This window comes from Cheilinus undulatus, linkage group 4, assembly GCF_018320785.1.
Source record: "Cheilinus undulatus linkage group 4, ASM1832078v1, whole genome shotgun sequence".
Taxonomy (NCBI): domain Eukaryota; kingdom Metazoa; phylum Chordata; class Actinopteri; order Labriformes; family Labridae; genus Cheilinus; species Cheilinus undulatus.
Genome location: NC_054868.1, coordinates 25538906 through 25552127, shown reverse-complemented (window position 1 = coordinate 25552127; position 13222 = coordinate 25538906). Strand labels below are relative to the sequence as shown.

Here is a 13222-nt window from a genome sequence, read left to right as displayed (position 1 = left end):
CTTTGTATTTTAAACCAATAAATAAATAAATAATGTTTTTTCCCCCTAGGTGAGGGATCAAATTTCTGTTGCCCTGGATTTTTTCTTCCACTTTTGTTCCAAGTGGCGTACTTTGTTTTAAAGGGTTAAAGGTCAGATTATGAGATTAACAGCGTGTGATTCAGTTATTCTTTCCATCAATTCATATTTTCCCCCTATTTTTTACAGTATTTTGACAACTAAGTAGGTTGGAAAATTTCAAAAGTTAACTTGTGAATTATGATGGAGTGTTATATGATTCACTATGTCACGCTTCATAAAGCCCTTATAAAATACTTAAGTGCTTTTACATTGGGAATCAGTAATAGCTATTGAATCATTTTGCTTTTGCCTCTCTTATTCATTTTCCAAAACTAATCTTATCTGATCTAATCTTATATTTACCATAACAAACTTTAAATGGAAGCATGTTCACAGTGTTGTATCGCTACATTCTCTACAAATGCCCTTTCTACTAAGGCTTAGCCCACTGCAAAACTATTTTCGGACCATCTATTACTAAATTCATATGCAATATTTGCTTAATAATAAGGCTTCTTGCAAAACCCATTACTAACACAAAATCAAATGATAAAACATTAAATCAATGCTGACAATTTACAAGAGTGTAAAGGAATTCTTGGTGAATTATGACACTAAGCACCCCGTTTCTCCTGAGTTTTCATTCGTTTGCCTTATAATCATCAAAAAACATGTAAAGATCTACTGAAACTATTACATATAAGATTTCTTTTAATCACGCAATTAATCATTTTGTTGCTATGCATGGATAAATCCGCCAAAGCAGGGAACACCGGCACCGCTGTATGACACCTGCAGGACCTGCCTCCTAACATAATAAAGCTTTACAGTGATTGGCTCACTTTCTTGTCTTTTCGAGACAACAGCGCAGCTCGGTAAGATGATTGGTTCGTGACATGCCGATCATGTCTCATTCTGAGATCTGATTGGTTCGCCCCTCCTCGTGCTCACCAGAACTCACTGAACGCCAGCCATTCCGTGTGATCTACTCACAATGATTGATGCTGCTGTTTAAACCAAATCCCTGTTGAATCGTAGGGCTACATTGCATGGCTGTCATGGTTATTTTGTAGGATATTTCCAGAGAACATTTGCCTCTCTGAGTCATTGCAACACAAACGAGCCTTTCCCCTTGCAGAGACTCGCGACCAGCTGTGCGACACGGCGCTGCCTCCCGGTTGAACGGCGACAGGAGGATGGCACTGCGTTGGACGGTCTCGCTGTATTTGTCCTCGGTGGTCTATCAAGATTTTAATTAGCTGATAACACACGATTGACTTTTACGACGGACTCGGAGTGGGAGCTATGATAAATGCGTCGCGGTGATTATGGAAAACGAGTCAAGGTATGTTTTTTAATCTGGTTATCTGTTGTGTTTATTTTTAAGAGATCGAATATCACTGTAATCGCATGGAGGCTGTTTACGGGCCCATGAGCTTATAGTTTCTATGATATATACGTGAAAACGAGCATACCAATAGAGGCCATCATGGCAAAACAACGTTCTTAGCCCTATATTGAAGCTTTGTCTGTTCCGCTTATCTTAGTGTAAAATTCCAATGTACAGCATGCCAACAGAGACACGGCCCATTCATTAGCTTATAAACCATATTTTTTGCTAAAAGCATATGCTATCCCGTGCCATGTCCATATAGTCTCTTCTCTGCGTCCCGTCCTCAATTTTTAATGACGTTATAAAATCGTGTTGTGTGAAGCCGGGGCATTTGGTCCTGCAAAGAAGGGGATGATGTGTCATTTTGGCCACAGATGTTGATCTAGCCGAACCATGAGTCGACTGCAGAGCATGTAGGCCTGTGCTTTAGTTATCCTCAAGTAGCAGCAGCAGCAGGCTAGGGTAGTGAGCTGTCATGGCCAAGGAAACCCAGTCAATAGGATTACAGGCTTTTTCAAGTACGAAACCACAGGACAAAGGATTGTAGGAGTCACTGTCAACCTTCATGAGAGAGTAGTTTCTTTTGGATGGATGCTAGAGTGGCTACAGTGTCAAATCACTCCGGCGTCTTTTAATCAGATGTTTGTTGGTCTGTCCTTCTTAAGAGCTGCAGACACTCATCATCTACCTGCATATTCACTGTGAACCTTTGGTGTGAGTTTACAGCTCAACCAAACGGTTGACAATTGCTCTGTATTCAAATGGAGTGGATTTATTGTTTCCATCTAATCAGAGATAAATGTACAGGTTTATCCCCTTAAACAGACTTGATAGACAGGAAACCAGCACTATTCTAATACTAGGACTGAATACCACTAAGTTGAATGACTTGAGGCTATGAATGTAGGGGGAGTATATAATTCTACATCTGTTAAAAAATAGCTGGCCTAGTTGCAGTAACAATTATGAAACCAGTTAACCCTAGAAAAATGTTGCAAATGTCTGTGAACTAATCCCTTATTGTTTGTTTCTTCTAAAAAAAATCATCTTTTTTCTTTGTACAGTTTTTAAGCAAAAGAACAGTGGATTATACATCCATAATAGTTGCCATGAGTGTTTTGATGCAAAAATGAATTAGTAATAACACCAGAGAGGGAAAGCAGGTAAAAGAAAACTAGCAAAGAAAGCAGTCAGTGGTTTCTTATCCCTCTTTTTTTTTTGTGGCCTTAAAAATGTGAAATACTAAAACGTCAAAGTCACGAAACACTGCAGTCAAATGTAAAAGAAATTTTACTGTCTTTCAGGGACACAAGAATGCCAGCAAGTGCTATTGCTAATGCTAGCTGAGCATATTCGAAGTGTTATGCTGAGTTCACACTAAATGTGAACTATCGCCTATTTGGGCTAGCTAAATGCACAAATATCAGGACTTTGACTCGCTTGATTCTTTCAAGTTTGTGCGACTAGCTGGCTCCACTTGCATGTCATATTGCGCGTACACGACTACCCACAAAACACGAGAGGGGAGGGGCTGCCGTCTCTCACATCCAGCATTTAAGGAAATTGTCAATAAACATGTCTGAGCTTGACTACATTTAGAGGATTGCTGCTTTCTATCTGCTGTGATAGAGTGACAGACAAAAGTTTTCTCAACTAACCAGGCAATTCGGCCTCGTCACTCACTTTCCTCCAAGCGAGCTCCTTCTTATTCCTGTGCCGGCATGGTGTTTTATAAGCTTAAAACAAAAAGTAAGGCAATTTGTGTTTGCCAAGAAGCATTGTTGTTACAATGCTTCTTGGCAATAAATTTTATACTGTTGGAAAGCCTGTTTATTACCCTTTTAAATGATGCCACATTTGTAAGGATCATGCACTTGTGGGATGACCAGCAGAGCTGAGTATGTGGGTTGCGCCCATGAAAAATGTGCCAAATCTTTTCTGCCAATGCCAAACAGCTGATTCTGCCATTGACTCTTGTTTGGTGTTTGGTGGATTGGATGATTGAAGTTTGAAGGAACAAGACATATTGACAATTTAACAATATTTATTTAACAAACAGGAGCCTCAGTAATGTGTGGAAGCACCATAAACAGCCACGACAGCCTGGCTCCTCCTACTCACACTGGTGACCATCCTGGTCACACACTGGTGTGGGATGGCATCCCATTCTTCAACCAGCATTTGTCACAAGTCAGCCAGCGTGGTTGTGTTGGTCACTCTGGCACGAACAGCACACCCAAGCTGATCCCACAAGTGTTCAATGGGGTTAAGGTCAGGACTGCTGGCAGGCAGCTCCATCCTCTCCACTCCCAAATTCTGGAGGCAGTCTCTGATAAACCCGCTCTGTGGGGGTGAGCGTTGTCATCTTGGAGGATAGAGTTCTTGCTGACAGTGTGAGAAAACAGTATTACTGGGGTGTTGTCTTCTTGGGACGCCCACTTCGCGGCCTGCCTCTGACATTCCCCGTTCAATAGAACTTGGCCTTCAGTTTGGAGATGGTGTTAGGGTTCACTCCAAACAATGCAACAACTTGGTTTTGCTGAACACCAGCCTGAAGTTGCCCAACCGATGGGCCCTATCCAGATCAGTCAAACATAGCATGCCGATTCTTGAAGCAGACATTTACTGACCACTGTAGCAGGGCCCACCTAGGGGTACCAGAAGCTCAAAACAAGAGTCAACAGCAACAGCAAAATAAGCTTTTTGGCATAGGCAGAGAAGATCTGGTACATTTTTCATGGGTGCAACCCACATACTCAGCTCTGCTGCTCATCCCACAAATGCATGATCCTTACAAATGTGGCATCATTTAAAAGTGTAGCCTTATAAAAAGGCTTTCAAACGATATAAGATTTATTACCAAGAAGCATTGTTACAACAAAGAAATAATGTACCAAACACAAATTGCCTTACTTTTTTTAATATTTATTTTTGGGCATTTTTGTGCCTTTATTAGATAGAGGAGGCAAGTGGATAGAATTGGAAACAGGGTCAAGAGTGGGGGAGAGACATGCAGTAAAGGGCCTCAGCCTGGATTTGAACCCGGGCAGCCTGTGTACATGGGGAGAACCTTTAACCACTAGGCCACCTGCTCCCCTAAATTGCCTTACTTTTTGTTTTAAGTTTATATAGCTCGGGTTACCTACAGACAGACAGGAGAATCTCCATTCTGATTGGCCATCATGGCTCAAGTGATTCGCCTGAGTTAAGATTTTTCAACTCTCACGAATAAGTGAATGAAGCCAACAGCGCTTTGAACCTGGTGCAAATTTGCCTCATTCAATCAAATCAAACAATCAGATTTATTTATAAAGCACATTTAAACACAGCAACAGCTGACCAAAGTGCTGTACACGACAGAAAGTCACTGAGAAAAGTCAAGATGCATACACAAACAAAAAGCAGTGAGGATGATTATTACAGTGACGAACATTAAAAAAAGTAGTTGGAACTACTGTATGTTAAATAGTAAGACCAAGCCACTGTTTTACGACACACACATTTGCGCAAATTACTCACTCGATTAGCGCAATTTGCACCGTACATTCACACTGCCCGCAGGGAACTCACTTCTTTACATGGACTCACGCTAATGAGTTTACTCGCGTCCGGTGAGAACACAACATTGAACATCTTTTTTTAAGATACATTTTGCACACTCACAGTTGAACATTTTTAGGACAAATTGAGGACTGCCTGCCTAAATAAGCTTCTTTAGATGTTATTTATACATTTCCCTTACACCATTAAGGGGGGGAGCTATAATGCCAATTTTTGCCTTTATATTAATGCTACATTGAATTTGATATACAGCAGCAAAGAAAAAATCAAAAAGAAAAAAGAGTCGAAAGATACTTCATTACATACACAAAGTAGTAAATGTTTGAAAAGGTCATCATCACCTCTGTCTGCTTGTGAGAAGAAGGTTGGTGCATGTGTGAAAACACCATAACCTTTACAACTCTCAGTAAACTGTTACAGGTACAAAGTTAATAGCAATTGTATCACACACCCAGAGCTGTCAGAAATATTATAGAAGTTATTATCTAGTTTTTATAAGGTCCTCAGTTTCAGTTAATACTCAAGCAAAAGTGACAATGGGAAATCTGTATTTAAAAAGCACTGAATCGACAGATTTTGTTACATGATATTGAAGGATTAAGGAAACTCCTCACTTGCCTAATAATGAAAGATCTCCCTCAGGCACAAATCAGTTTTTTACAAGAGGGGGGACTATTCAAGAAATTAATTGTCTGACTATGCTGATCATAATTAGGGCTTACAGCCCCATGACTGAGGGTGTGTACCACTGAGCAATGGGTTTGTCAAATCCTGATACTCTCAGGCTTATCTGTGAAATCCATTCACCATGCAAAAGGCATCTCACACATTTCACAGTCAAGGAAACAGGCATCTGATTCTCACATCCTGGTGACCTTGTTTTTAAGTGCCACTGCTTCGAAACTCCTTTATCTGATTCCACGCGCACACAAATACACACAAAAACAGACACCCGGAAGATAGCATACTGCATCTGTGACACATGAGAACACACCGGCTTATCCCAGCTAACCTTTTCCACTGCACTACACTGCTGCAGCAGACACATTACTCATCTGTGTTACAGAGTGGTTAGCTAATAGGCTCTGGACAGTGTCATCAGGATAAACAGTTTCTTTGCTGTACATACACTTGTGTGAGATTGAGCCTGGATTTAAATGTGCGTTTGAGTTTGTGCACATGGGTGTGTTTGTGTGTTTGGCCTCCAGCAAGAACAGGAGGAGGGATACCATGTTGCAGATTTATCCCTGTACTGTATGGTTTGCCTGCTTGCTGATGTCCAGGTCCATCTTTGTCTGGTGTTGTGTTTGGTTGTTGAACAGGGATGACAAACAGGAGCATGATGTCCTCTTCATAACAAGGTTCACAGATCGATTTCCTCAAACATAAAATAGGGAAGCCAGTAAAGGCCATAGAGCAGGGGTGTCCAAACTTTGTCCGGTGGACCAAATGTGGCCTGTGATCCACTTTTTATTGGCCTGCAACAAATCTTTTAAATTAAAATGAAATATGGCCCACATTGGAGCATGAAACTTGTGCTTATTCTTCTTAGTTTTAGCACAAGTAGGTGCTTACATTCTGTTTCTGTTGATGTGAAGAATTTCCTTATTTTGTTTTCTGTGATTAAATTGAGACATCAATGTACATTGTAAACAAATTGGCAACCAAAATAATAATAGTATCTTGATTTATAATGCTCTAATGGATTAAGGCAGCAAATAGCAGCACCAGTGATGTTCCAGGGGCGGAGCAAGTGGTAACCAGGGTCAACCAGGGCTCCCTGCAATCTGATTGACCACCCTAAAATCATTAAAATGATTGGCTTTTTCCCTTGTCAGTCATGAATTAGCCATTTCAGCATACCTAATCACTAAGTGTATCTTAACCTACATTAGACTGGTTTTACTAACTTAAACACCCTCATAGTGACTTGTATGAAAGTGGCCCCACCCTCCTTATATACACTATATTGCCAAAAGTATTTTCTCACCTGCCACGACTCACGTATGAACTCAAGTGACATCTCATTCGTAATTCATAGGGTTTAATATGACCTCAGTCCAGCTTTTGCAGCTATAATAGCTTCAACTCTTCTGGGAAGGCTTTTCACAAGGTTTAAGAGTGTGTTTATGGAAATTTTTGATCATTCTTCCAGAAGCGCATTTGTGAGGTCACACACTGATGTTGGACAAGAAAGCCTGGCTCTCAGTCTCTGCTTTATTTCATCCCAAAAGTGTTCTATAAGGTTGAGGTCAGGACTTTGTGCAGGCCAGTTAAGTTCATCCACACCAACCTCTCTCATCCATGTCTTTATGAGCCTTTCTTTGTGCACTGGTGCACAGTCGTGTTGGAAGGGGCCATCCCCAAACTGTTCCCACAAAGTTGGGAGCATGGAATAGTCCAAAATCTCTTGGTATGCTGAAGGGTTCAGAGTTCCTTTCACTGGAACTAAGGGGCCAAGCCCAGCTCCTGAAAACAACCTCACACCATAATCCCCCCTCCACCAAACTTTACACTTGGCACAGTGCAGCCAGACAAGTACCGTTCAACAACCAAACCCAGACTCGTCCATCAGATTGCCAGATGGAGAAGCGCAATTTGTCACTCCAGAGAACGCGTCTCCACTGCTGTAGAGTCCAGTGGCAGCATGCTTTACACCACTGCATCCGACGCTTTGCATTGCACTTGGTGATGTATGGCTTGGATGCAGCTGCTCGGCCATGGAAACCCATTCCATGAAGCTCTCTATGCACTGTTCTTGAGCTAATCTGAAGGCCACATGAAGTTTGGAGGTCTGTAGTGATTGACTCTGCAGAAAGTTGGCAACCTCTGCGCACTGTGCGCCTCAGCATCCGCTTTTTTTCCTCTGTGGTTGTACATCTGTATATAAGAGGTCATGCTGCAGGTATAACTAGTACTATTATTGCATTGTAGGCTAATGTTTTGAAGAAGAACATAAAGGGGATTTTTGTGGTGCATTGGCTGGTATAGTAGCTGATTATGGATTATAAGTAGACTTAGAGGAACTTTGAAGTGATTCACACCGGCGCCACAACGTAGCATTATATGACGTTCCTCAAGTGCTGCTCCTAACACACACCAGAAGGGCGTCACGATCAAACCTGGCAGCGGTGTGTTGGGCTTAACTCTGTTTGAGTCTTTTACCTTTATTAAATGCATCAGTTGTATTTTTTTTCTAAGCAGGCCTCATTCAATCTCAGATGCTCTTTGTGGTTGTTCAACAGAAGTAAAAACTTTTCCCACAAGTATAAATTTAGGTCTCCCAAACTGTTGAGGTTAAAAACTCAAGAGCAGTATTTTTAGAAATTACTATCAAAAATATTTTGTATTTTCCCCCCAGAAACATCAGTTTTGAAAACTCTTGTTATCCAACATACTAAAGTTTGGGTTGCTTGTCTTGCCTATCCTAGTGTTGCTACCAGGCGTAAACTGTGATACAAGTTATACTTTTTAAACTGTTCATTTTGTAAATCAAAAGTGTTGTCTAAAAGGCCTCAGTACCCAGGCTCATGCCTGTTCTCCTGGCCTGCTTGACTTTCTGGCTGGTCTGCTCTGTGTATAGCCCCACACTTCATCTCCTGTGCTGACACATGGAAACAGGGAACAGCTTGATGACCTGGCTGCTGTGGTTCAGGATCACTATGCCTGCAGCCCCTCACAGCTCTCGTCTCTCTGCTCTATTGTTATTGTAGGCTGCAGATCTGTAACTGGATCTGTGTCATTCTGCAGATTTTACACTAACTGAATCCTGATGTCATTGAACACTCCTGCATGTTTAATTTGTATCAACATGCAAATTGTCTTGAAATAATGGGGCAGAAATATTCACAGGACCACTGTTAATGCTGCAGAAGAACTCTGTTCAAACCAAGTTAAGAATCTTTTAAGCCAATATTGTCCTCATTTCTATTCATTCACCTGTTCCAGTTGTAATTTGATCTGTGTCCTTGCTCAATGTTATCTCCTTGGGATGTTGCAAGAAAAAATCCCAGCACAACAGTGTAAGAATAGTGGAAGTGGAAGTGAAAAAACCTGCATTCAAATTCTTATCACAACACAAAAGGATTCAATAGAGGAGAATATCTCATTCAAAATCCAAAGTGCTTTTCATTTTATAATGAAAATAAAAGTTTATCCATGGCTGAGTTGGCAGTGTTGGTTTAAGGTTTTGCTTGTTGAAGGTAAAAGTGCAACAGATCACAGATCTCATGGTTTGGATCAGATTGTTTTGCAGATCAGCCATTTCTTAATTAGCTTTTGCTCAAACTTAGCATTATAATGCGAGGGAAATATATCATCATTGGTTGTTTATCATAGTTAGAAATGTCAGCAATTATAGAGTCAAACTTTGACAGTGTTTTGCAGTGCAAGATAATGATGTCTTGATGCTAAATATTAATTGGAGTCAGCCAGAGTGGTTGAGTTGGTCACTCTGGCACAAATAGCACGCCCAAGCTGATCCCACAAGTGTTCAATAGGGTTGAGGTCAGGACTGCTGGCAGGCCATTCCATCCTCTCCACTCCCAAATTCTGGAGCTAGTCTCTTATAAACCCCGCTCTGTGGAGGCAAGCCTTGTCATCTGAGAGGATAGAGTTCAGTCCAAGACTGTGGAGATATGAGATTGCTACTGGTTACAGAATCTCATCCTGATATCTCTCTGCATTGAAATTGCCTCCAATGATGACAAGCCTAGTTTTTCCAGTGAGAGAGATGCCACCACACATTCCATAGGCAGAATCTGAACATCATCGTCATCGCTGAACATTTTTCCTCCACATATTCAGGTTCTAGTGCACATGTTGCTGACACCAGCGCAAATTGGCCTGATGGTGAAGGGCATTCATGGCAGGCTTTCTGGTACCCCTGTGAGACCAGAGATTGGCTGCGTAAAGTCTGTTGTGGATTGTCTGGGTCTGGCCGTCAGCCATATTGTCCTGCAAACCTTACCTGCAAATCTGTAGAAGACAGCCTACAGTTCCTAAGTGCTGACAGAGTGAGAAAACAGTCTTCTTGTGACTGTCATCGCAAACTGTCTCTTACATCCCCTGTTATAAGGAACTTGGCCTTCAGTTTGGAGATGGTATTAGGGCTCACTCCTAATAACACTGCAACTTGGTTTTGTGGATAACCAGCTTGAAGTTGCCTTATCCAGATGAGTCATGGCATGCCGGTTCTTGGAGCAGACACCTACTGACCATTGTAGCAGAGCATCTTGGAGTACCAGGAACTCAAAACAAAAGTCAGAAGCAACAGCAGAATAAGCTGTTTGGCATTGGCAAAGAACATTTGGCAAATTTTTCATGGGTGCAACCCAGATACTCAGCTCTGCTGCTCATCCCACAAATGCACGTTCCTTACAAATGTGGCACCATTTAAAGGGGAAATCAAAGGCTTTCCAGCAGTTTAAGATTTATTCTTAGAGCATTGTAACAACAAAGAAATAATAAGCCAAAGAAAAATTTCCATACTTTTGTGCTAGGTTTATAATTAGGTCAAAAGACATTTTACTTCCATTTCTAATTTCAAATTGAAATTGGCAAAAATGGATGTACAAGAGCAGAGGTACCTCAACACTTCAGTAAATGTACTCTCTACTTCTGTGCCATACAGAGAGGACAAATATTGCATGAGTAAACATAACTTACATGCTGTTTGGCTTCATTAACAGAGTTTGTGCAGTAGCGGGCAGTGTTGGGCACTGCAAATAGCGTTGGTAGTAGCTTAACTACATCTTCAGTAGCTTTGTGGAAGCATTGTTATTTTCTGAATCAAATAGCTTTTCATTAGCTTGGCTGATTTTTTTCATCAAGTAGTCCAACATTGTCCAAAAGCTACATTTTCCTCTCAACAAAGTTGGAGAGAGGAGAGAGAGAGTGTGGTTGGGCTCCCTGTCACTGTCTAAAGTCAATCTTATAAGGATGCGTAAAAGACATCACCTGACACACTGACATGTCTACAGGACATGTTTACTCGTACTTCCGCGTGACCGTGATGACATCACTAACTAATGTGCAGTGTGTCATCCCTGCTGCCAAATGCATTAGCTGCCTTTGGGGGAACACATACATTCTGGACTTTATTAATGACCAAACTTGTAACCCTCAAGGTAGCATAGGTACTTTTGTGGTGTTGCTGTAGCTTAGCTTGCTACATTTCTGCAGGGTGTAGCTTTAGTGTAGTCAAGTTGATTTTTCTGCAGAGTACTTTGTAAATTAGCTCACTACATTTTTTAACTACCTTGCCCAACATTGAGTCATGGAAACAAACACAACTTCATACCGGGTGTTTCATCAGCAAAGTTAAGTTATTTTTTAAATGATCATTAGGAATGATTTACTACAGGGTGAATCTACAGGAGTATGATTAACAGCACAGACAAGTTACTGAGTAAGAGATGTTGATGGTGCTTTCTTTGCACAATCAACCTGTAATGTGATTCATCCCATCAGCTAATGGCTCATCAGTGGGCCCAAGTTTTGTTGTGAACAGAAGCCGAATAATCATCTGTTTGACCTCTTTTTTTTTTCAGATTTAGAATTCTAACTGATACATCAGAGTCTGTGAACACCTGCCAAGATCTTTAGTTAGAATTGTTAGATTTTTTTTTGTTACTCTGAGGGTTAAGCAGGTTTGAATGACAAGTAAACAAGCTTGCAAAGACACAATACATAATTTATCTTATTTCAAGGATATTTCTGGTTTTGGACAGTGTCTTCTTCCCCAAGGCATTTCCAAGGAACATAATGGATGTCTCTATTGGAAATAAAATTGCTACTACTGATCAAAAAGAGATCCTGGGAAAGATTTAAACAAAAAAAGACAATCCAGCTGGAAACCTGATGTTGATTTTTGCTGTAGAATCATGTTAACCAGCAGCTATGTGCCTGTGTTAGCACTCAGTTTGTAGCTATGATCCTCCATGACATGCTCATGTAATCCAGTTTTGAGATTAGAATGTGATAAGCGGATGTTGCCGTTTGTTTTTATCATGGTTTTTAAATTAGAATTTATCAAATAATCTTAGAATAATATTTTGCAAACATTCAGAGGTTAAATAGAGCTAAATCTGCAACTGTATTTGAAAATAAATTGATGAGTTATAGCAATGGATTTTTCTTGTTAGTTTACCCACATAGAGGCACTCCAGGGAAACAAATCATCTGTAGAGGAACACTAACTAAATTTAGAGCAGGAAAGCATTAGTCATATAAAGTGAACATGGCCAGTGGATTAAGACAGTGTCTTTCCTATGGCCTGTGTCTCTCTACCTCATCCAGGTTTCACATCACTCCAGGTTCTTGTTAGAGGAATCCCAGAAAATATAACATGCACAGCACAAACACAATAAATATAAGAGAGTAAGCTGTTACGTCTCTAATCAATTATCAGTAATAATATACTTTTTTGTGCTTGCTTTGCTGTTGAAGATGAGGCAGTTGTCACAGGGATGGTCATGCTGTAGAGGCTGGTGTTCTTAGGGTTATTATATCACCATTCCTAGTCCAGAGAGACATGGTCATAAATCACAGAGTCAGCAGCAACAGACTCACTTAGAAATAACTCACATAGCAGTGGTGGACAAAGGCTATTTATTGGCTAAGGGCATGATGCCTATAAACACAGTGACCATTACACATTTACTCAACGTCTGGCTAAGGATATGTTACTTGTCAATAAGGAGACCAAAGATGGTCCATCAATATTAGCATGACTTTGAGGTGTAGTATTCACACCCTTGGATGTTTTACCCTTTTATTGATCCTCTAAATTGTTCATGGTCAATATAATTTGGCTTTTTTGACAATATTTTTTTCAAAGCCTCTTAAATTTCAAGGTGAAAACAAATGTATACAAAGTAATAACTGTTACATAAAAATATGGAAGGTAAAATAAGTGCATGAATATTAACCCCCTTTAAAGTGACTGACTTCACAGTTAGTAAAATGGGGATCACCAGAGTGTAGTGAATTTGACTCAAGTGATTGTATTGTAAAGACACCTGTGTCTGGAAGACCCAGTCATTGATTAATCAGTATTCATGGCTACCATTACACCATGAAGACAAAGAAACATTCTAAGCAACTCAGAGAATGAGTTATTGAAAAGTATGTCATTAGATGAAAAAAAAATTCAAAGCACTGAACATCCCCTAGAGTTCAATTAAATCCATCATCAAAGCCTGGAAG

General features: G+C 40.5%; 1 protein-coding gene across 1 annotated transcript in view; it reads left to right on the top strand.

Annotated features, from left to right (window-relative positions):
* Nucleotides 1-1318: 1318 nt before the first annotated feature.
* The window catches only part of evi5l (ecotropic viral integration site 5 like), a 51885-nt gene continuing 39981 nt past the window's right edge, over nucleotides 1319-13222 (top strand). Inside the window, exon 1 of the mRNA XM_041785997.1 lies at nucleotides 1319-1405. The gene's annotated coding sequence lies outside the window, so the exon portion shown is untranslated. The remainder of the gene's footprint in view (nucleotides 1406-13222) is intronic.